The following is a 25000-nucleotide window of genomic DNA, read 5'->3' as shown; positions in this document are numbered from 1 at the left end:
TTTCAACTTTCCCTCACGGTACTTGTTTACTATCGGTCTCATGGTTGTATTTAGCTTTAGAAGGAGTTTACCTCCCACTTAGTGCTGCACTATCAAGCAACACGACTCCATGGCACGCTCGGTCCATCATCCAACGGGCGCTGTTCTACGGGCCTATCACCCTCTATGGGTTCTGAGCCACATTCAAGTTGGACTTGAAAAGCGCTAAGATGACGGATAGTGAGACGCACCAGTACACGGAATCGGATAGACGGACTGGCCGCCACCCCTACGTGCTGAGCTTCTCCCGTTTCGCTCGCAGCTACTCAGGGAATCCCGGTTGGTTTCTTTTCCTCCCCTTATTAATATGCTTAAATTCAGGGGGTTGTCACACATGAACTGAGGCTTATGTACCTTGCGGTTGTTATCGTCACATCTGGCTTGCGACTACTTTGTTTCAATGTCCAATATGTACCGTTGGACTCGGTTAACGGGCTGTTAGCCCGCGTGTGGTTTAACTCACTGATACCTTCCATTGCCCATACGCTAGTTTGTTTGTGTTCCTTTGGTCAACTTCCATACTTGAATCATTTGTGCTACCGCTGCTGCTTCGACGCTACTTTGACATCTTCGCTTCTATTTAAATAAATAAATAAGCTGAAGCTAGACATCAGTAAACACCACCACAGACACCACAAGCACGCCTTCTCCTCGTACTTCCGCCTCACGCGGGAACACGGACGCTCTAAATACTTCGAATTCCAATGCCAGTATATTGTAAACCACGGGTTCTTTAATGCTAGCGGGTCGTCGCGACCCTAGTTAACATCATGGTGCACGTCTCGTGACGGGTGTCACGGCGTAGTTAAATGTATGCGATACATTTCTCAAATATAAGCGCTCAGTCATCTGTACATCATGGTAGGTTCCCACGACGTGCAATATGCGTTCAACTTATCAATGTTCATGTGTCCTGCAGTTCACATTATGACGCGCAGTTAGCTGCGGTCTTCATCGATCCATGAGCCGAGTGATCCACTGCCGAGGGTGACTAACTTGCGTAAGCCGCCGCTGTGCGCGTATACCCGTTCCCCGTAGGGAGGAGCAAGCCGCCGCTTAGAGACGAAGCATAAAGTGTCCTCATTCCACATAGGGCAAGCTGGATGAATCCATTTTACCCAGGACGGCCGAAGCGGCGTGGACCAGGGGAGAACTGAACCTTATACTTCACACCACAGTAAGTCTACGTGTCCTCTTCCACATAGGGCAAGCTAGAACTAACTATCTTACCCAGGACTGCCGAAGCAGCGTGGACCAGGGGAGGAACACACTTTTCATGGAAACGTAAGGCATCCATGACTGCCATAACGTAAGCCGCCGCTGTGCGCGTATACCCGTTCCCCGTAGGGAGGAGCAAGCCGCCGCTTAGAGACGAAGCATAAAGTGTCCTCATTCCACATAGGGCAAGCTGGATGAATCCATTTTACCCAGGACGGCCGAAGCGGCGTGGACCAGGGGAGAACTGAACTTTATACTTCACACCACAGTAAGTCTACGTGTCCTCTTCCACATAGGGCAAGCTAGAACTAACTATCTTACCCAGGACTGCCGAAGCAGCGTGGACCAGGGGAGGAACACACTTTTCATAGAAACGTAAGGCATCCATGACTGCCATAGTGCGTAAGCCGCCGCTGTGCGCGTAAACCCGTTCCCCGTAGGGAGGAGTCAAGCCGCCGCTTAGAGACGAAGTATGAAGTGTCCTCTTCCACATAGGGCAAGCTAGAATGAACTATCTTACCCAGGACCGCCGAAGCAGCGTGGACCAGGGGAGAACTGAACTTTATACTTCACACCACAGTATTGAGTAATGTGCCCTCTTCCACATAGGGCAAGCTGGAATGTTCCATTTTACCAAGGACGGCCGAAGCGGCGTGGACCAGTGGAGGACTACACAATCATGAGGTTTGATATCGACTTGTGTGTTTCAATAGGATACCGATGGTATGGTTTGAACCGATTTGATTTAGCCATTCTGAAGTCATCACTTGGTTGAAGCGCTGAACTAGGGAGGCATCGTTTACATATATATTGGTTTTCGCATGCTCTACTAGGTTAATGTCATGAGGTTGGCTATCGAGCATGCCCAAGTGATGACTTGATTGTGTGCTTGCTTGAATTCTTCACATTTCATACCATCGGTTAGTTGTCGAATCATTCCTCGATCATAACCTTCGTTCTTGGTTCATGTATGCTCTCTTCCACATAGGGCAAGCTAGAATTAACTATCTTACCCAGGACCGCCGAAGCAGCGTGGACCAGGGGAGAACTATACTTTGTCTTGTATGCCCTCTTCCACATAGGGCAAGCTAGAACTAACTATCTTACCCAGGACCGCCGAAGCAGCGTGGACCAGTGGAGGACTATACTTTGTTCATAACACCACAGTATTGAGTAATGTGCCCTCTTCCACATAGGGCAAGCTAGAATGAACTATCTTACCCAGGACCGCCGGAGCAGTGTGGACCAGTGGAGGACTACACAATCATGAGGTTTGATATCGACTTGTGTGTTTCAATAGGGTACCGATGGTATGTTTTGAACCGATTTGATTTAGCCATTCTGAAGTCATCACTTGGTTGAAGCGCTGAACTAGGGAGGGGCATCGTTTACATATATATTGGTTTTCGCATGCTCTACTAGGTTAATGTCATAGGGTTGGCTATCGAGCATGCCCAAGTGATGACTTGATTGTGTGCTTGCTTGAATTCTTCACATTTCATACCATCGGTTAGTTGTCGAATCATTCCTCGATCATAACCTTCGTTCTTGGTTCATGTATGCTCTCTTCCACATAGGGCAAGCTAGAATTAACTATCTTACCCAGGACCGCCGAAGCAGCGTGGACCAGGGGAGAACTATACTTTGTCTTGTATGCCCTCTTCCACATAGGGCAAGCTAGAACTAACTATCTTACCCAGGACCGCCGAAGCAGCGTGGACCAGTGGAGGACTATACTTTGTTCATTACACCACAGTATTAAGTATGGTGTCCTCTTCCACATAGGGCAAGCTAGAACTAACTATCTTACCCAGGACCGCCGAAGCAGTGTGGACCAGGGGAGGACTATACTTTATACTTCACACACTAGCCATACTGAAGTCATCACTTGGTTGAAGCGCTGAACTACGGCGGGGTAATCGTTTACAGGTTATAATCATATAGCTGCATGCTCATTAGTAGATAATGGAATATTGTATGGCAATATGAGCATGCCCAAGTGATGACTTTGTATCAAGCTCAACAGGTAGGGTATTGAGTCCTCTTCCACATAGGGCAAGCTAGAATGAACTATCTTACCCAGGACCGCCGGAGCAGCGTGGACCAGTGGAGGACTCTATACTTTATACTTCACACCACAGTATTGAGTACGACTTGCATAAAGCCCCTAATGAGAACCACGAGGGCTCTCTCAATGTAGAACCACGAGGGCTCTAGTACCGATTCTCTCGGTACGGCTTGGTCCGTGTTCCTTTATGCTTGTACTCTAAGTATTAAGTATTGTGTCCTCTTCCACATAGGGCAAGCTAGAACTAACTATCTTACCCAGGACCGCCGAAGCAGTGTGGACCAGGGGAGGACTATACTTTATACTTCACACACTAGCCATACTGAAGTCATCACTTGGTGGGGGTGAACTACGGCGGTATCTATCGTTTTGGTTCGGTCTATATAGGGTCGCTTGCATGCTCATTCGAATATAATGTAATTGTGTATGGCAATATGAGCATGCCCAAGTGATGACTTTGTTTCAAGCTCAACAGGTAGGGTATTGAGTCCTCTTCCACATAGGGCAAGCTAGAATGAACTATCTTACCCAGGACCGCCGGAGCAGCGTGGACCAGTGGAGGACTCTATACTTTATACTTCACACCACAGTATTGAGTACTTCTTGCATAAAGCCCCTAATGAGAACCACGAGGGCTCTCTCAATGTAGAACCACAAGGGCTCTAGTACCGATTCTCTCGGTACGGCTTGGTCCGTGTTCCTTTATGCTTGTACTCTTAGAAAGTCTCAACCCGGAGGTCTTGACTTTGATTGTCATAGTTGGACTACGACGGGGCATCCGACCATTGCTGATCGAACACCCCTGATTCACCATCTTTCGGGTAGGCGGTACGCGTACCTCCGGACGCGGAAGTCTCAACCCGGAGGTCTTGACTTTGATTGTCATAGTTGGACTACGACGGGGTATCCGACTCATCGAATACCCCAGAAGCACACCATCTTTCGGGTAGGCGGTACGCGTACCTCCGGACGCGGAAGTCTCAACCCGGAGGTCTTGACTTTGATTGTCATAGTTGGACTACGACGGGGTATCCGACTCATCGAATACCCCAGAAGCACACCATCTTTCGGGTAGGCGGTACGCGTACCTCCGGACGCGGAAAGTCTCAACCCGGAGGTCTTGACTTTGGTTGTCATAGTTGGACTATGACGGGGCATCCGACCATTGCTGATCGAACACCCCTGTTACACCATCTTTCGGATAGGCGGTGCGCGACACCACCGACGCGGAAAGTCTCAACCCGGAGGTCTTGACTTTGTATTGTTGGATAGTCCTCTTCCACTATAGGGCAAGCTGGAAATATTCCATTTTACCCAGGACTGCCGAGGCAGCGTGGACCAGGGGAGAACTTCACGGAATCTTCAGGCATCCATGATTGCCATAGTGCGTAAGCCGCCGCTGTGCGCGTCAACTCGTTCCCCGTGAGGAGGAGTCTAGCCGCCGCTAAAAGACGAAGCATTAAGTGTCCTCATTCCACTATAGGGCAAGCTAGAATTAACTATCTTACCCAGGACCGCCGAAGCAGCGTGGACCAGGCGAGGACTATACTTTATACTTCACACCACAGTATTGAGTACGACTTGCATAAAGCCCCTAATGAGAACCACGAGGGCTCTCTCAATGTAGAACCACGAGGGCTCTAGTACCGATTCTCTCGGTACGGCTTGGTCCGTGTTCCTTTATGCTTGTACTCGCGGAAAGTCTCAACCCGGAGGTCTTGACTTTGATTGTCATAGTTGGACTACGACGGGGCATCCGACCATTGCTGACCGAACACCCCTGATTCATCATCTTTCGGATAGGAGGTGCGCCCACCTCCGACGCGGAAGTCTCAACCCGGAGGTTCGGACTTAGAGTTTTTCCCATTTAAAAGTTTTTCTCTTAGCCATACTGAAGTCATCACTTGGTGAACGATTGAACTAGGGCGGGTTAATCGTTTATAGGTATCATGTGGTTTGCATGCTCTCTTAGGTTAAGGTCATGTGGTTGGCTATCGAGCATGCCCAAGTGATGACTTTGTTTCACGCTTGCTTGATTTCTTCATGATTCCCTGTTATATAGTGTAATCATTCGAGAACAGGGAATCTTTGGTTTTGCTCAACAGGTATTGGATGTCAACTTGGTATCTAGATCGCATTAAGTCTCAACCCTTAGGTTCGGACTTGTATAGTGACATCTTGTTACGGTCTTGAGTCTCAACCCGCAGGTTCGGACTACTTAGTGTTTGATCGAATATAATATGGCAACTTGTGCCTAAGTCTCAACCCGCAGGTTCGGACTTCTGTTTATTTGGCCAATGTATGTATAAGGCAACTTGTGCCTAAGTCTCAACCCGCAGGTTCGGACTTGTGTATTTGTTCGAAGTCATGTATAAGGCAACGTGTGCCTAAGTCTCAACCCGCAGGTTCGGACTTGTTAGTGTTTCGTCAACTTTCATATGGCAACTTGTGCCTAAGTCTCAACCCGCAGGTTCGGACTTGTGTATTTGTTCGAAGTCATGTATAAGGCAACTTGTGCCTAAGTCTCAACCCGCAGGTTCGGACTTGTGTATTTGTTCGAAGTCATGTATAAGGCAACGTGTGCCTAAGTCTCAACCCGCAGGTTCGGACTTGTTAGTGTTTCGTCAACTTTCATATGGCAACTTGTGCCTGAGTCTCAACCCGCAGGTTCGGACTTCTATAGTGTTTCGTCAATTATCATATGGCAACTTGTGCCGAAGTCTCAACCCGCAGGTTCGGACTTCTGGAAGGATCACTTGGCCACTAATGATCCTTCCGCAGGTTCACCTACGGAAACCTTGTTACGACTTTTACTTCCTCTAAATCATCAAGTTCGGTCAACTTCGATAAAGCAGACGCGGTTCACGAGGATCCAGCGAACGATCATCTCCAAAGACCTCACTAAATAATCCATCGGTAGTAGCGACGGGCGGTGTGTACAAAGGGCAGGGACGTATTCAACGCTGGCTGATGACCAGCACTTACTAGAAGTTCCGAGTTCATATGGACCATTGCAATCCATAATCCCTACTAAGTGAGTATTTGAGTGATTTCCCGTTCCTCTCGGAATAGGAGACACGCTGCTACCCACATTGTAGCACGCGTGTAGCCCAGAACATCTAAGGGCATCACGGACCTGTTATCGCTCGATCTCATTTTGCTAAACACAAATTGTCCTGCTAAGCAGCGTACCGTAAGTGCACTTGCGCACACGAACAGCGAAGGTGTCAGGTCATACTCCACCGAAAGGTCCTAACCCGTTCCAATCGGCATCGACGCATTAACGCTGACTGCGTTCTAGTTAGCATATGTGAGTCACGTTCGTTATCGGAATTAACCAGACAAATCAATCCACGAACTAAGAACGGCCATGCACCACTACCCTTAAATTTGAGAAAGAGCTATTAATCTGTCTCACCTCCATAAGTTCGGACCTGGTAAGTTTTCCCGTGTTGAGTCAAATTGAACCGCAAGCTCCATTTCATTGTGGTGCCCTTCCGTCAATTCCTTTAAGTTTCAACTTTGCAACCATACTTCCCCCGGAACCTGACTTTGGTTTCCCGGAAGCTACTGAGAGCACCTGGTTGTAGCGTCTCCCAATTGCTAGTTGGCATCGTTTACGGTTAGAACTAGGGCGGTATCTAATCGCCTTCGATCCTCTAACTTTCGTTCTTGATTAAAGAAAGCATCCTTGACAAATGCCTTCGCTTTAGTTAGTCTTACGACGGTCTACGAATTTCACCTCTCGCGCCGTAATACTAGTGTCCCCAACTACTTCTGTTAATCATTACCTCCGGTCTGAGTACAAACCAATGAAAGATTAGACCAAGGTCGTATTCCATTATTCCATGCAAGATTATTCTAGGGCGTTTGGGCACCCTGCTTTAAGCACTCTAATTTGTTCAAGGTAAACGTGAGCGGTCGAGCTCTATGTTACACTTGCACCCGTTGAAGGGCACACCATGACACAGACTTGGTGCCCTACCACACCATTGAGTCGCAACCAGATTCCGACTTGGCCCACCGACCACGGGTTGACCGGGTCGGCGGAGCCGGACTGTGTTGGACAAGTATCAACTTCGAACGTTTTAACCGCAACAATTTTAATATACGCTAGTGGAGCTGGAATTACCGCGGCTGCTGGCACCAGACTTGCCCTCCACTTGATCCTCGTAGAAGGATTTATGCTCTACTCATTCCAATTATGAAACATCATTAAAGAGTTTCATATTGTTATTTCTCGTCACTACCTCCCCGTCCCGGGATTGGGTAATTTACGCGCCTGCTGCCTTCCTTGGATGTGGTAGCCATTTCTCAGGCTCCCTCTCCGGAATCGAACCCTGATTCCCCGTTACCCGTTGCAACCATGGTAGTCCTCTATACTACCATCCATAGTTGATAGGGCAGATATTTGCGAGATCTGTCGTCGGTGCGAGACCATACGATCAGCATCATTATCCAGACTTCAACTCAATGACACGGAGAACCCGCGATTGGTTTGACTAATAAGTGCACCAGTTCCCGCGAGGGTCCTGGCATGTTGCATGTATTAGCTCTAGATTTTCCACAGTTATCCAAGTAACTAGGTTGATGATCTCGTAAATTATAGCTGTTATACTGAGCCTTATGCGGTTTCACATTAAATCTGTTTGTACTTAGACATGCATGGCTTAACCTTTGAGACGAGCGTATATTACTGGTAGGATCAACCAGAATTCCGACTTTGCGTTCGAATGTTCATTGTCCCATTGCACCCGGAGGAGCAAACACCACGTTCTATATGTTGTCAAGTCCGGTAGCACACGGGAGGCGAGCCCCCGTGCGAACCTCATTGCCCTCGTATCACACACACCCGATGCACCGGACAGGCACTTGAGCGGCATTCGACTCCGCTAAGCGCACGTGCGCCCGATTGTGCATGCGCTGACGGGGCCTTCATACCCCTACCACAGCGACCTTATGCCAAACTTCCATGAATACTTAGGTGAGCTGACAAGGGCCTTCATTTCCCTACCATCAACTAAAGGACACGCTAGGCGCGTCCGATCATTGCAACTGCGGGGCTTTCATACCCCAATCACCACAGTACGCAATTCACCAGAGTTTAATCACAACCCCCCCGGACATGGCACACTATTAACTTGCAACAAAACTTAGTGTGTGCCGGGCACATCGGTTCCACAAAATCATTCCCGATGTACCCCAATTGGGGTTGTGAACGCATCCATGGTCCTCTGACACACCCAACCAAGCGTGGATACTACATACCTCAAACACCCAGTACACTAACAGACAAATCAATATATGGTTGCTTTCCCCCAGACATTTGCCAATCACTTGGCACCCGGACGGGAACTCGCTCCTGATTGCGCCAATGCCACCCGTTTGCCAAGAGCGAGTTCTGTATGTAGATTTCATTTGGAAAGACAACCGTGTACTGGATATTCTATCCGACGATTACAGATGACGAGTACGAGACTCGACTACACTCACGGATAATACATTTTGGGTCGAGATTGCTTTCGGGGTTTTCGATTGGTCTTGCGCTTGTAAACGTATAACTTTGACTTGTGGTAACTTCGGTATGTTAGTCGATCACGTGGATGTGAACTGGTTAGGGTGAGCAATATGTTCACTTGCACTCTGGGTAGGAATAGGTGAGCGCTATAGGTTAAGATCATTGTATGGTTCCATCGTGATGACTTTCGCTAGATAGTAGGATGTTTGGATAGTTATAACGTTTTTGGCCATTTGTTCATAGTGTTCAGTCCATTGAGGAATTCGATTGGTCTTTGCTTCACACACGTGGTCGATCACTTGGATGTGAACTAGGGTGAGAATAAGGTGTTCACTAGTGCTCTTAGGTTTTGGATCAGTACTGAGCACTTGATTGGTTTCGCATAATATGTATCCATAGTGATGACTCTTTCCAGCTTAAGATTTCGTTACCGGTTTCGAATCCTCCCCACGTTCGCTTTTACTTGGTTAGGTTTTCGAGTGTAGATTTGAAAGCAATCTCATGTATGTATCCCATCTGATATAAGCCACTGACAGTTCATGTCACCTCGTTCAACTCTCGCTGGGTCACAGAAGTATGTTACTGCGCCCATTATCCCTACTCGGATAGGTTCGGTTCGTTCGTTTTATACTACGGTGAGTAAACTCAATTTGTGCATCGCATAGCCATGGAAAGCAAGCTTTCGCGGGCCTCTTCGACTGTTTTGATACGAGCTGTGCCCGTGATGCTTGTCATCCCAGGATACTAGACCCCTTTGGACGACCGCATGACCATCAGAAAGTAAATTCCACGTTCGATTTGGGGTGTGAACCCCGAACATAAAGTCTTTGTGTAGAACCACGAGGGCTCTATAGTACCGATTCTCTCGGTACGCTTGGTCCGTGTTCCTTTATGTTCGTACTCTTGTGAATAAGATTCACGTTCGTTTTGGGATATTTGCTACTGTCACCGTTTGAGTACTATGGGGCTTGAACCCCTAACATAAAGTCTTTGTGTAGAACCACGAGGGTTCTATAGTACCGATTCTCTCGGTACGCTTGGTCCGTGTTCCTTTATGTTCGTACTCTTGTGTGTATAATATTCATGTTCGGTTTGGGATATTTGCTACTTTCACCAGGGTCCCGTTCTTCATACAAGTCTGCCTTGCTAATGTGGTAACTTTATAGTGTAGTTCTGACATCCCAATTTTGGGACTTAGCCGATTTTTCGTATATTTCCATATGACCCATAGGGTCCCTTTCTTCATACAAGCTTGCCTAGGGCGATCGGTCAAAACTTGTCTTACTATTCGATTGGTCTTCGCAGTTTCACCCTAGGCAATTCGCCTAGGTCTGTCTTCTTGAGGAGGCCAAAACCCGAAATAAGGAGGTCTGGCCGACCCTGAAACCTCCCCTGTCTTAACTACACTAACCCGATTTTTCAGGGTCCTCACCGTCATACAACTTTCCCTAGGTCACTTATACTCTTGACTTAGGCCATCTGACTTGGTCCGTGTTTCTTCCTAGGGTTCACCTAGGTACTTTGCCTTGCTTGATGTGGTAACTTTTTAGTGTAGTTCTGACATCCCAATTTTGGGACTTAGCCGATTTTTCATGAATTTCCATATGACCCTAAGGGTCCCTTTCTTCATACAAGCTTGCCTAGGGCGATCGGTCAAAACTTGTCTTACTATTCGATTGGTCTTCGCAGTTTCACCCTAGGCAATTCGCCTAGGTCTGTCTTCTTGAGGAGGCCAAAACCCGAAATAAGGAGGTCCAGCCGACCCTGAAACCTCCCCTGTCTTAACTACACTAACCCGATTTTTCAGGGTCCTCAGCGCCATACAACTTTGCCTAGGTCACTTATACTCTTGACTTAGGCCATCTGACTTGGTCCGTGTTTCTTCCTAGGGTTCACCTAGGTACTTTGCCTTGCTTGATGTGGTAACTTTTTAGTGTAGTTCAGACATCCCAATTTTGGGACTTAGCCGATTTTTCATGTATTTCCATATGACCCATAGGGTCCCTTTCTTCATACAAGCTTGCCTAGGGCGATCGGTCAAAACTTGTCTTACTATTCGATTGGTCTTCGCACTTTCACCCTAGGCAGTTTGCCTAGGTCTGTCTTCTTGAGGAGGCCAAAACCCGAAATAAGGAGGTTCAGCCGACCTAGAAACCTCCCCTGTCAGAACTACACTAACCAGATTTTTCAGGGTCCTCACCGTCATACAACTTTGCCTAGGTCACTTGTACTCTTGACTTAGGCCATCTGACTTGGTCCGTGTTTCTTCTTAGGGTTCACCTAGGTACTTTGCCTTGCTTGATGTGGTAACTTTTTAGTGTAGTTCAGACATCCCAATTTTGGGACTTAGCCGATTTTTCATGTATTTCCATATGACCCATAGGGTCCCTTTCTTCATACAAGCTTGCCTAGGGCGATCGGTCAAAACTTGTCTTACTATTCGATTGGTCTTCGCACTTTCACCCTAGGCAGTTTGCCTAGGTGTAGCTTCTTGAGGAGGTCAAAACCCAAAATAAGGAGGTTCAGCCGACCCAAAAACCTCCCCTGTCTGAACTACACTAACCCGATTTTTCAGGGTCCTCAGCGCCATACAACTTTGCCTAGGTCACTTGTACTCTTGACTTAGGCCATCTGACTTGGTCCGTGTTTCTTCTTAGGGTTCACCTAGGTACTTTGCCTTGCTTGATGTGGTAACTTTTTAGTGTAGTTCAGACATCCCAATTTTGGGACTTAGCCGATTTTTCATGTATTTCCATATGACCCATAGGGTCCCTTTCTTCATACAAGCTTGCCTAGGGCGATCGGTCAAAACTTGTCTTACTATTCGATTGGTCTTCGCACTTTCACCCTAGGCAGTTTGCCTAGGTGTAGCTTCTTGAGGAGGTCAAAACCCAAAATAAGGAGGTTCAGCCGACCCAAAAACCTCCCCTGTCTAAACTACACTAACCAGATTTTTCAGGGTCCTCACCGTCATACAACTTTGCCTAGGTCACTTGCACTCTTGACTTAGGCCATCTGACTTGGTCCGTGTTTCTTCCTAGGGTTCACCTAGGTACTTTGCCTTGCTTGATGTGGTAACTTTTTAGTGTAGTTCAGACATCCCAATTTTGGGACTTAGCCGATTTTTCATGTATTTCCATATAACCCATAGGGTCCCTTTCTTCATACAAGCTTGCCTAGGGCGATCGGTCAAAACTTGTCTTACTATTCGATTGGTCTTCGCACTTTCACCCTAGGCAGTTTGCCTAGGTGTAGCTTCTTGAGGAGGTCAAAACCCAAAATAAGGAGGTTCAGCCGACCCAAAAACCTCCCCTGTCTAAACTACACTAACCAGATTTTTCAGGGTCCTCACCGTCATACAACTTTGCCTAGGTCACTTGTTCTCTTGACTTAGGCCATCTGACTTGGTCCGTGTTTCTTCCTAGGGTTCACCTAGGTACTTTGCCTTGCTTGGTGTGGTAACTTTTTAGTGTAGTTCTGACATCCTCATTTTGGGACTTAGCCGATTTTTCGTAAAATGCCATATGACCCATATGGGTCCTTTCCTTCATATAAGTTTGCCTTGCTTGGTGTGGTAACATTTGAGTGTAGTTCTGACATCATCATTTTGGGACTTAGCCGATTTTTCGTAAAATACCATATGACCCATCAGGGTCCTTTGCTTCATATAAGTTTGCCTTGCTTGGTGTGGTAACATTTGAGTGTAGTTCTGACATCCCCATTTTGGGACTTAGCCGATTTTTCGTAAAATACCATATGACCCATCAGGGTCCTTGCCTTCATATAAGTTTGCCTTGCTTGGTGTGGTAACATTTGAGTGTAGTTCTGACATCATCATTTTGGGACTTAGCCGATTTTTCGTAAAATACCATATGACCCATCAGGGTCCTTTGCTTCATATAAGTTTGCCTTGCTTGGTGTGGTAACATTTGAGTGTAGTTCTGACATCCTCATTTTGGGACTTAGCCGATTTTTCGTAAAATGCCATATGACCCATATGGGTCCTTGCCTTCATATAAGTTTGCCTTGCTTGGTGTGGTAACATTTGAGTGTAGTTCTGACATCATCATTTTGGGACTTAGCCGATTTTTCGTAAAATACCATATGACCCATCAGGGTCCTTTGCTTCATATAAGTTTGCCTTGCTTGGTGTGGTAACATTTGAGTGTAGTTCTGACATCCCCATTTTGGGACTTAGCCGATTTTTCGTAAAATACCATATGACCCATCAGGGTCCTTGCCTTCATATAAGTTTGCCTTGCTTGGTGTGGTAACATTTGAGTGTAGTTCTGACATCCCCATTTTGGGACTTAGCCGATTTTTCGTAAAATACCATATGACCCATCAGGGTCCTTGCCTTCATATAAGTTTGCCTTGCTTGGTGTGGTAACCTTTTAGTGTAGTTCTGACATCATCATTTTGGGACTTAGCCGATTTTTCGTAAAATACCATATGACCCATCAGGTTCCTTGCCTTCATATAAGTTTGCCTTGCTTGGTGTGGTAACATTTTAGTGTAGTTCTGACATCCCCATTTTGGGACTTAGCCGATTTTTCGTAAAATACCATATGACCCATCAGGGTCCTTTGCTTCATATAAGTTTGCCTTGCTTGGTGTGGTAACATTTGAGTGTAGTTCTGACATCATCATTTTGGGACTTAGCCGATTTTTCGTAAAATACCATATGACCCATCAGGGTCCTTTGCTTCATATAAGTTTGCCTTGCTTGGTGTGGTAACATTTGAGTGTAGTTCTGACATCCCCATTTTGGGACTTAGCCGATTTTTCGTAAAATACCATATGACCCATCAGGGTCCTTGCCTTCATATAAGTTTGCCTTGCTTGGTGTGGTAACATTTGAGTGTAGTTCTGACATCATCATTTTGGGACTTAGCCGATTTTTCGTAAAATACCATATGACCCATCAGGGTCCTTTGCTTCATATAAGTTTGCCTTGCTTGGTGTGGTAACATTTGAGTGTAGTTCTGACATCCTCATTTTGGGACTTAGCCGATTTTTCGTAAAATGCCATATGACCCATATGGGTCCTTGCCTTCATATAAGTTTGCCTTGCTTGGTGTGGTAACATTTGAGTGTAGTTCTGACATCATCATTTTGGGACTTAGCCGATTTTTCGTAAAATACCATATGACCCATCAGGGTCCTTTGCTTCATATAAGTTTGCCTTGCTTGGTGTGGTAACATTTGAGTGTAGTTCTGACATCCCCATTTTGGGACTTAGCCGATTTTTCGTAAAATACCATATGACCCATCAGGGTCCTTGCCTTCATATAAGTTTGCCTTGCTTGGTGTGGTAACATTTGAGTGTAGTTCTGACATCCCCATTTTGGGACTTAGCCGATTTTTCGTAAAATACCATATGACCCATCAGGGTCCTTGCCTTCATATAAGTTTGCCTTGCTTGGTGTGGTAACACATGAGTGTAGTTCTGACATCCCCATTTTGGGACTTAGCCGATTTTTCGACCAATACCATATGACCCATCAGGGTCCTTTGCTTCATATAAGTTTGCCTTGCTTGGTGTGGTAACATTTGAGTGTAGTTCTGACATCCCCATTTTGGGACTTAGCCGATTTTTCGATCCATCCTATATGACCCATCAGGGTCCTTTTTCTTCATATAAGTTTCCCAAGACTTAGTGCTTTTTACCTTTGGACACAAATATCACCCTTACGGGTTTCTTTGATCTTCTCTTTTTGTATTGACCAAATGTAGGTCTTGCCATGCCAAACATATAATTGTTCTACACCAAGTCTCTATCTCGTACCGCCAGCTCGGTACATTCGATCAACCTGCCCTTAAGGCACCCGGGACTTAGTAATTTTTTCACATTTTTCATGATTTTGAGGCAACTTTTCTCGACTTTGTCACCTTATATCACCAAGATCCTTTCCCTTTAGCGCTTCACTCTGTTCGTATGATATTTAGCGCTGACTATCACCTTTCTATCGCTGACCTCAACTTCTTATTCGGTGCCATAGAGCCAGAGATATTTGGTGTATGCTGTTATAAGGGAAGTTTGTCACTTTTTCAAAGGCCCACTTTGGGACGCCCATATCTCACCTTCACGTATCTTCGATCTTCTTGTCGTCTATGGACGAAACTTAGGTCTTGTATTGGCCAACTTATAAATGTTCTACGGCCAAGCCGTATCTCTTACCGCCAGCCCGGTATTCATGGACTTAGTCGGATTTTCGCCTCTCGTGGTAACAATTTCTGACTTTGACTCACAATAACACCCGAACGGTCACATGCTAGCGCTTTGCTTGGTAGAAATTATAGTTAGCGCTACCTTTTCTCTTTCCATCGATACCTTGTTCGTTCCATTCCATGCCATACAGCCGAAGTTATGATGTTTCCCGTTTTCCATATCATGTGGAGCTTATGCTCTGGGAAAACCATCTAACACCTGTACCACCCTTTTGGGTACCACCGATCTCGTCACTATGTTCGGGCCAAATATAGGTTATAACATGCCCAACATATAATTGTTCTACACCAAGTCTCTATCTCTTACCGCCTGCTCGGTATTTTACTCGTAAGTCCAAATTTCACAACTTGTACTTTTTGGCCCAATGTACTCGAGTTTCAATTTTGGTAACATTTTTCGACTTTGACACTTAATAACTTCCAAATCATGCTAGTTAGCGCTTTGCTTTCTTCTAGTCGTATCTAGCGCTGGGTGTTACCTTTCCAAAACATATCCTAGCTTAACAATCCATGCCATACAGCCGGAGCTATACGGTGCACAAGTCAAATCCATTTTAGCCATGTTTCATTTTTGCCAATTTTTGACCACTCGTATCACCCTTCCAGAGTGGTTCGATCTTCTCGCTGTCTATGGACGACTTTTAGGTCTCGTAGAGGCAAACTTATAAGTATTCTACGTCAACCCGCTATCTCTTACCGCCTGCTCGGTATTCTTGGTCTTGTGTGATTTTTGGAAATTTTGGTATTATTTTTCCACTTTGTCGCTTAATAACTCAGTTTTGCTCAACACTTAGCGCTTCGGTTGTTTGGGATTATAGTTAGCGCTCGGTTCGACCTTTCCAACACTGATCTTAGCATGTCGATCCGTTCCATACAGCCTGAGTTATTCGCGATACCGTGTTTCAACCCATTTCTCAAGTCTCGTTTTGGTCCAACTTTGAACCAGCCATATCACCCTGATGGGTACCTCCGATCTTCTCGCTCTATATTGGCCAAAGTTAGGTCTTGTGGTAACGTACTTATGATTGTTCTACGCCGTGTTCGTAGCTCTTATCGTTCGCCCGCTATTTTCGATCATAAGGTGAATTTTCGCCTCTAAACCACCATTTTTCACCTTTGCCCTCTAATATGACCGACTTGCTCAACACCTAGCGCTTCGCTTGGTAGGACACATAGCTAGCGCTCGTCAAGACCTTTCCAACGCATATCCAAGCTTTCCGATCCGAGCCATACAGCCTGAGCTATAGGCGATACCGTTTTTCCCATTTTCTTGGTCACATGCACTTTAGGGTACCCCTTTTTGCCTTTGACCCTTAATACCTCCTCCGGGTCACTAGTAGGCGCTCAGCTTGGTAGGAAACATAGCTAGAGCAGGCCTTCACCTTTCCAAAACTGCCTCAAGTGTACCGATCCGACATCTAGAACCAAAGTTATGGTCATTCCTATCATGCTCTACTTTCATGGTCAACCTCCACCAAGCACACCTAGGTTGGACCAACTTTCACCAACTCATCTCGAACCCCAAATTTGCTTCGACCTACTAGGTTTCCCTAGTAAAGTGGTCAAAACATCCATTACAACACGACTGGTCTTTCTGGTGGTCGACCTAGGCGACTTTGTTCGACGACCACCACCCCATGGAACTAAAAGACGTCCCTTGATACGGACCACCGATACATTTTCCGGCCTGTCTAAACTACACTCATCGAAATTTTTTTGGGTCCCCACCGTCATACAAGTTTGCCTAGGTCAAGTTTTTCTTCCGGATCGGCCGCGGACCTCACTTTTCATTATCTAGGGAGGCCATAGGGCCCCAAAAGGGGTTTTTTAAAATTTTCGACACTTTCGACTTTGGTCGGATTTTTTCCGATTTTGGTCCGACCTAGGGACTTGGTGGTCCAAGGAGCCTCGGGACCAAACTTTTTTCTCAGGGGTCCCTACCTCCATACAACTTTGCCTAGGTCAATTTTTTGTTCCAAATCGACCGCGGATTTCACTTTTCAATATCTGGGGCTCGTGTAGAGTCCGAATATGAGGTTTTCTCATTTTTCGACATTTTCGACTTTTTTCGACTTTTTTCGGGTTTTTCGACCTAGGGGTCCGCCGAACAAATTTTGGGTCAAAAATTTTTATTGAACTAGTCGAAAGTACGCAAAAAGATAAGACTTTTTGCCGAAGACACCATGCCCCGGAACCGACTCCTTCCCCTTCAAAATTGGGGACAAACGTGATTTTTGAAACTTTTCCTTAGGGAGCCCAAGACTTAGAAAATTTTCAAATTCTCGATTTTTCGATTGCGAGCTAGCGCTTTGCGGTCTTCGGCAATGTTGTAGATCTCGACGAGATAAGACTTTTTGGTCAAGGGACATTTTGCCCTCCGACCCCTCCTTCCCCCCGCAAATCGCCCCCCAAAGTGCAATTTTTGCATTTTCACCTCTTTGCACGCACTGTTCGGCCCAAATGGCCACTTTCTATGGGTCTGAGCGCTTTGCGGTCTTCGGCAAACTTTTAGAGCGTACCAAGCCCTAATTATAATTCTTCTACACCACCTTCGTACCTCTTCATCCCTGGCCGCTATTCGCGTACCAAGGTAATTTTTGTTCATTTTGTCAACATTTTTCATCTTTGACTGCTTATATCGGCCTTGCCATGAACCGATAGCGCTTCGCTGTGTTCTAACGTAAGTTAGTACTGCTCAATACCTTTCCAAATCATGTCTTAGATTGTCATTTGCTTGCATACAGCCGGAGCTATGAGCGATACCGTAAAAAGTACCGAAACTTGGAAAAATCCTTTGATCGCCCATATCCCCCCTTTGGGGGCCAGATATCGAAAAAAGTTCTGATTCAAAAAGTTGCGCATTAACGTGTTCTAGTTATGCCTAGAACATTTCACTTCGCTAGCTGGCCTGCAACTTAGCCGTAATTGGGATTTTAGGGTGTTCTTGGAGGGCCCATTTCCTGCGACTTGGTATCTTTTGGGCCCAATGTTTCTCTAATATCTCCACGAGTTTTCCAGATAGCCTTTTCAAACTTTCAGGGTGCCTAGAACACCTCAAGACCTTTCCAACGCTATGCCGTTTGCCTCGCTCGGACATCTACAGCCAAAGTTATTCGAGGTACACGGTACCTTACCCTGTTTTCTCAGTACTTGGTCGAAAATTTCGATCAGCCATATGACCGACTTGGACAACCCTGAGCGGGTTGGCCCCATATAACTAAACTTTCGTCTCGTAGAGGCAAACTTATAAATATTCCACGTCAACTCGCTATCTCGTACCGCCTTGACGGTATACTTGGTCCAAGGGCCATTTCCAGCGACTTGGTCGCAATTTCGCTCTAAGTTTCGCTAATACCTTCGTCCGTGGACATGGTGATTTTTTGTTCGTATTTTTCCTTGATAGTCCCACTCAAGACTATTCCATACCAGAGCCAAGCGTCCCGCTAAGTGCCATACAGCCTGAGCAGTAATTCATGAAAGGTACCTCTACCAGTTTTTGCCATACTTGGGTACAAACTTTGGATCGCCCATATCTCCACTTTGGAGGCCAGCCAGCACCTTGGCCTCATATACTTTTTTGTTGGTCATACCATGCACCAAATATAATTGTTCTACGCCAACTTGCTATCTCTTCTCCAACTTGCCGTTATTCTTGGTCCAAGTCCCATTTCATTCGTTTTTGGACCCATTTTGCTATATGTTTCACTAATAGCTTCGGCCATGGACAAGCTGATATTCTGTTTGTATTTTTGCTTGATAGTCCCACTCAAGACCATTCCAAAACACACCGCAACTTGTCGCTCGGTGGCAAACTGACCGAGTTATAATTCATGAAAGATACCTCAACTTGGTACACCATGTGGTCGGCCCAAACCATATACCGACCAAACGACCGACTTGGAGCACCCTGACCGGGTTGCCCCCATATAATGAAAGTTGCGTCTCTACACGCCCAACTTATGAATATTCTACGCCAAGTCGCTATCTCTTACCGGTAAGCCGGTATTCACCTTCCAAGGGTGATTTTGGTCAAGTGCCATTTCCTGCGACTTGGTCCCCGAATTGGACCATCATCACCTAATATCTCCGTGGTCTTTCAACTCAGCCTCATAAAACTTTCAGGGTAGATAGGTCTCCCCAAGACCTTTCCAACGGTGAGCCGTTTGCTTCGCTCGGCCATCTACAGCCGAAGTTATTAATGGTACTTGGTACCTTACCCTGTTTTTTCCATACTTGTTCGTACTTGGGTACAAACTTTGGATCGCCCATATCTCCACTTTGGAGGCCAGCTAGCACCTTGGCCCCATATACTTTTTTGTTGGTCATGCCATGCACCAAATATAATTGTTCTACGCCAACTTGCTATCTCTTCTCCAACTTGCCGTTATTCTTGGTCCAATTCCCATTTCATTCGTTTTTGGACCCATTTTGCTATATGTTTCACTAATAGCTTCGGCCATGGACAAGCTGATTTTCGATTGGTATTTTTCCTTGATAGTCCCACTCAAGACCATTCCAAAACACACCGCAGCTTGTCGCTCGGTGGCAAACTGACCAAGTTATAATTCATGAAAGGTACCTCAACTTGGCACACCACGTGGTCGGCCCAAACCATAAACCAACCAAACGACCGACTTGGAGCACCCTGACCGGGTTGGCCCCATATAATAAAAGTTGCGTCCCTACACGCCCAACTTATGAATATTCTACGCCAAGTCGCTATCTCTTACCGGTAAGCCGGTATTCACCTTCCAAGGGTGATTTTGGTCAAGCGCCATTTCCTGCGACTTGGTCCCCGAATTGGACCATCATCACCTAATATCTCCGTGGTCTTTCAACTCAGCCTCATGAAACTTTCAGGGTAGATAGGTCTCCCCAAGACCTTTCCAACGGTGAGCCGTTTGCCTCGCTCGGCCATCTACAGCCGAAGTTATTAATGGTACTTGGTACCTTACCCTGTTTTTTCCATACTTGTTCGTACTTGGGTACAAACTTTGGATCGCCCATATCTCCACTTTGGAGGCCAGCCAGCACCTTGGCCCCATATACTTTTTTGTTGGTGATACCATGCAACAAATATAATTGTTCTACGCAAGCTTGCTATCTCTTCTCCAACTTGCGGTTATTTTTGACTCAAGTCCCATTTCCATAGTTTTTGGTACCAATTTGCTCTATGTTTCGCTAATAGCTTCGCCCAAGGACTTTGTGATTTTTTGTTCGCATTTTTCCTAAATAGTCCCACTCAAGACTATTCCAAATCACACCTTAGCTTGTCGCTCAGTGCCATACAGCCAGAGTTTTAATTCATGAAAGGTACATCACCTTGGTACACCACGTGGTCGGTCCAAACCATCAACCAACCATATGACCGACTTCGAGTCGAGCTAGCGGCTAGGCTCAATATAATGAAATGCGTGTCTTGATGCGGGCTACTGACGGTCTGAACAATGTAGCTCGCTAGCTCGTCTCTAAACTTGTGTTTTGGTCGAATATTGGGTGTTCATGTACCACTTCGGGTAACATGGACTTTGGTGCAACTTTACCACTTGTGCACTTAATAACTTCCCGGTCATTCAAGTCTTTGCCTTCATACTTTCAGGGTAGTTAGGTCTCGTCGAGACCTTTCCATACATATGCCAAACTCATCGATCGGACATCTATAGCCCGAGTTATTCGCGGTACACCGTATCTTACCCTGTTTTTTCCTCAATTGGGTACAAACCTTGGAACACCCATATCGCCCCTTTAGAGACTAGCTGGCACGTTGGCCTCATATAATGATAAGTGCACCTCAACTAGGGCTACTGACGGTCAGAACATTTCAACTTGCTAGCTCGGGCCCACACTTGTGTTTTTCTCGAATATATGGTTCAAGTGTGCCACTTTGGGCACTTTTGGACATTTTGTCCCCACACAACTTTCTTGCCTTGGTAGATAGGGTCTTGTGATCTTGGGCAAAAAGATGCACCAAGATTTAGTCTAACTTTCGTTCTTGTACCGCAAAGCGCTATCTCAAACACCCGAGGAGATAGAAAGTGATTATGTTCGGTATATCGGTCTTCCATGGCCTACTATGGTAAACCCCTGCAGGTATGCAACCGAAGGTGCTTGGTACATGTATTTGGTGCAATATCGGTGCAAAGTAGGTGTTTCCTTGATCGGGCTATAACTTTCTTGGTTGATGTTGGATTGCTTTGCGGTCTTCGGGGGATAGTTAGGGAACATGTTGGCCAACATTTCCTTATTCCTCAGCCTGGCCGTACCTCTTACCGTCTAGGCGGTATACATGCTCTAAGTTGGAACTTGTGTTCCTTTGGGTAACTTCTCTGACTTTGACGCTTAATAACTTTCGTTCATATGCAGTCTAAGCTCTGCAACTCTCAGGAAAGCTAGTACTACTCATTTCCTTTCCATATCAGTCTTTGGCTTGTCGATCCGATGTCTACAGCCTTACTTATTCACGTTCCCTGTGAAGGTAGGTTTTTGCCCATTTTCCAGTTCATGTGGTAACATTCCCGGACTTTGCCGGCTTTCTCTTCATGTGGTAACTTGCTTGCTCATGTGGTAACTTGGAAGTGTATTTCTGACAGACCCAATCTGGGACTTAGCCGATTTTTCTCTTCATATTATATGGATCCATCACTAGGCCATCTTGCTTGCTTGTGTGGTAACTTGATAGTGTATGTCTGACAGACCCAATCTGGGACTTAGCCGATTTTTCTCTTCATATCATATGGATCCATCACTAGGCCATCTTGCTTGCTTGTGTGGTAACTTGGAAGTGTATTTCTGACAGACCCAATCTGGGACTTAGCCGATTTTTCTCTTCATATTATATGGATCCTGGACTTAGCCGATTTTTCTCTTCATATCATATGGATCCATCACTAGGCCATCTTGCTTGCTTGTGTGGTAACTTGGAAGTGTATTTCTGACAGACCCAATCTGGGACTTAGCCGATTTTTCTCTTCATATCATATGGATCCATCACTAGGCCATCTTGCTTGCTTGTGTGGTAACTTGGAAGTGTATTTCTGACAGACGAAATCTGGGACTTAGCCGATTTTTCTCTTCATATCATATGGATCCATCACTAGGCCATCTTGCTTGCTTGTGTGGTAACTTGGAAGTGTATTTCTGACAGACCCAATCTGGGACTTAGCCGATTTTTCTCTTCATATTATATGGATCCTGGACTTAGCCGATTTTTCTCTTCATATCATATGGATCCATCACTAGGCCATCTTGCTTGCTTGTGTGGTAACTTGGAAGTGTATTTCTGACAGACCCAATCTGGGACTTAGCCGATTTTTCTCTTCATATCATATGGATCCATCACTAGGCCATCTTGCTTGCTTGTGTGGTAACTTGGAAGTGTATTTCTGACAGACCCAATCTGGGACTTAGCCGATTTTTCTCTTCATATCATATGGATCCATCACTAGGCCATCTTGCTTGCTTGTGTGGTAACTTGGAAGTGTATTTCTGACAGACCCAATCTGGGACTTAGCCGATTTTTCTCTTCATATTATATGGATCCTGGACTTAGCCGATTTTTCTCTTCATATCATATGGATCCATCATTAGGCCATCTTGCTTGCTTGTGTGGTAACTTGATAGTGTATTTCCGACAGACCCAATCTCGGACTTAGCCGATTTTTCTCTTCATATTATATGGTTCCATCACTAGGCCATCTTGCTTGCTTGTGTGGTATCTTGAAAGTGTATGTCTGACAGACCCAATCTCGGACTTAGCCGATTTTTCTCTTCATATAATATGGATCCTGGACTTAGCCGATTATTAGGTTATTATATATGGATCCTGGACTTAGCCGATTTTTCTCTTCATATAATATGGATCCGGGACTTAGCCGATTATTAGGTTATTATATATGGATCCTGGACTTAGCCGATATTTCTCTTCATATAATATGGATCCGGGACTTAGCCAATTTTTCTCTTCATATAATATGGATCCGGGACTTAGCCGATTTTTCTCTTCATATAATATGGATCCGGGACTTAGCCAATTTTTCTCTTCATGTGGTAACGTATGCCAATCGCTCACAAGTCATGGGATAAGGGTACTTGTGTTCTTCCATCTTCTAAGTCCCGCACGGGGACATCGTGATCGCCCCAAGTCCGGAATAGCGCCAAGTCAAGCCCCACGGTGGCCGTGCAGGACCTGTTAGCGGCGGCCCCACTGACAGCACTAATCCGGACTTAGAAATTATATCTTTCTAATCGAACACCACACACGCAACACCACCATACCACCATCTCCTTGCAAGTACCTAAGTACCCGCAACTCCATGGTGAAGGCAATGTCACTCCATCACCAACCTCTTTGCACTGCAAGCACTTGCGTACCCACAACACTCCGAAGAAGGCAACGGCGCGCGATGCTCGACTCCACACACCACACCACACCACACCACCGATGGCCAGCCAGCCAGCCAGCCCAGCTAAGGACTAACCAACCAACCAACCACCAATGGCCTAGGCCAGCCAGATCCCACCTTCAAGTCCAAGCACAGCCAAGTGCAAGTACCGCCAAGTGTTCACCAACCAACCAACACACCAGGTCAGTTGGCCGGTACCCACCTTCAAGTGCCATTACCCTCGGGTGCAAGCTCAATCAAGTGTTAACCAACCAACCCGGCCAAGGCAGCCAACAGGCCGGCACCCTACAGCACCGATCCGCCATTACCACCTCAACCGTTGACCATGCAAGTGGCCTCGGACAACAGGTGACACCCGAAGTACATCCGAAGAACGTATATCAAGTGTTTGCTCACCAAGTCCTCAACCAACCCCAAGTACCCGGAGGTACCCAGAGTGTTGGATCCGCCAACCACTACCAGCACTCCAAGTCCTCGCGAACCCAAAGTGTTTGCCCGGTAGGGCCATTAGACCACAACGCTTGCTAACCATGCAAGTGGCCTCGGACAACAGGTGACACCCGAAGTACACCCGGAGAGTGTATATCAAGTGTTTGTTCACCAAGTCCTCAACCAACCCCAAGTACCCGGAGGTACCCAGAGTGTTGGATCCGCAAACCCGTCCCGGCACTCCAAGTCCTTGCGAACCCAAAGTGTTTGCCCGGTAGGGCCATTGTATCACAACGCTTGCGACCATGCAAGTGGCCTCGAACAAGGTGACAGGGGTATCTTCACCAAGTTCTCAACCAACCCCAAGTACCCGGAGGTACCCAGAGTGTTGGGTCCGCCAACCACTACCAGCACTCCAAGTCCTCGCGAACATAAAGTGTTTGCCCGGTAGGGCCATTAGACCACAACGCTTGCTAACCATGCAAGTGGTCTCGGACAACAGGTGACACCCGAAGTACATCCGGAGAGTGTACAACAAGTGTTTGTTCACCAAGTCCTCAACCAACCCCAAGTACCCGGAGGTACCCAGAGTGTTGGGTCCGCCAACCACTACCAGCACTCTAAGTCCTCGCGAACCCAAAGTGTTTGCCCGGTAGGGCCATTAGACCACAACGCTTGCTAACCATGCAAGTGGTCTCGGACAACAGGCGATACCCGAAGTACATCCGAAGAGTGTATATCAAGTGTTTGTTCACCAAGTCCTCAACCAACCCCAAGTACCCGGAGGTACCCAGAGTGTTGGATCCGCAAACCCGTCCCGGCACTCCAAGTCCTTGCGAACCCAAAGTGTTTGCCCGGTAGGGCCATTGTATCACAACGCTTGCTACCATGCAAGTGGCCTCGGACAACAGGTGACACCCGAAGTACATCCGGAGAGTTTACAACAAGTGTTTGTTCACCAAGTCCTCAACCAACCCCAAGTACCCGGAGGTACCCAGAGTGTTGGATCCGCCAACCCGTCCCGGCACTCCAAGTCCTTGCGAACCCAAAGTGTTTGCCCGGTAGGGCCATTGAATCACAACGCTTGCTAACCAT

General features: G+C 46.4%; 2 non-coding genes across 2 annotated transcripts in view; both read right to left on the bottom strand.

The window, feature by feature from the left end:
* The window catches only part of LOC131292632 (large subunit ribosomal RNA), a 4091-nt gene extending 3704 nt beyond the window's left edge, over positions 1-387 (bottom strand). The window contains exon 1 of the ribosomal RNA XR_009190249.1: positions 1-387. This exon is cut by the window's left edge and continues 3704 nt beyond it. This is a non-coding gene — a ribosomal RNA (large subunit ribosomal RNA).
* A 487-nt stretch (positions 388-874) lies between these two features.
* Positions 875-1029, bottom strand: LOC131292639 (5.8S ribosomal RNA). The gene has a single exon (XR_009190255.1). It is a non-coding gene; the product is annotated as a 5.8S ribosomal RNA (ribosomal RNA).
* Between the last annotated feature and the right edge of the window lie 23971 nt (positions 1030-25000).

This window comes from Anopheles ziemanni, assembly GCF_943734765.1.
Source record: "Anopheles ziemanni chromosome X unlocalized genomic scaffold, idAnoZiCoDA_A2_x.2 X_unloc_8, whole genome shotgun sequence".
Lineage (NCBI taxonomy): Eukaryota > Metazoa > Arthropoda > Insecta > Diptera > Culicidae > Anopheles > Anopheles ziemanni.
The sequence above is the reverse complement of the archived record's forward strand: the minus strand, read 5'-3'. Positions and strand labels throughout refer to the sequence as shown.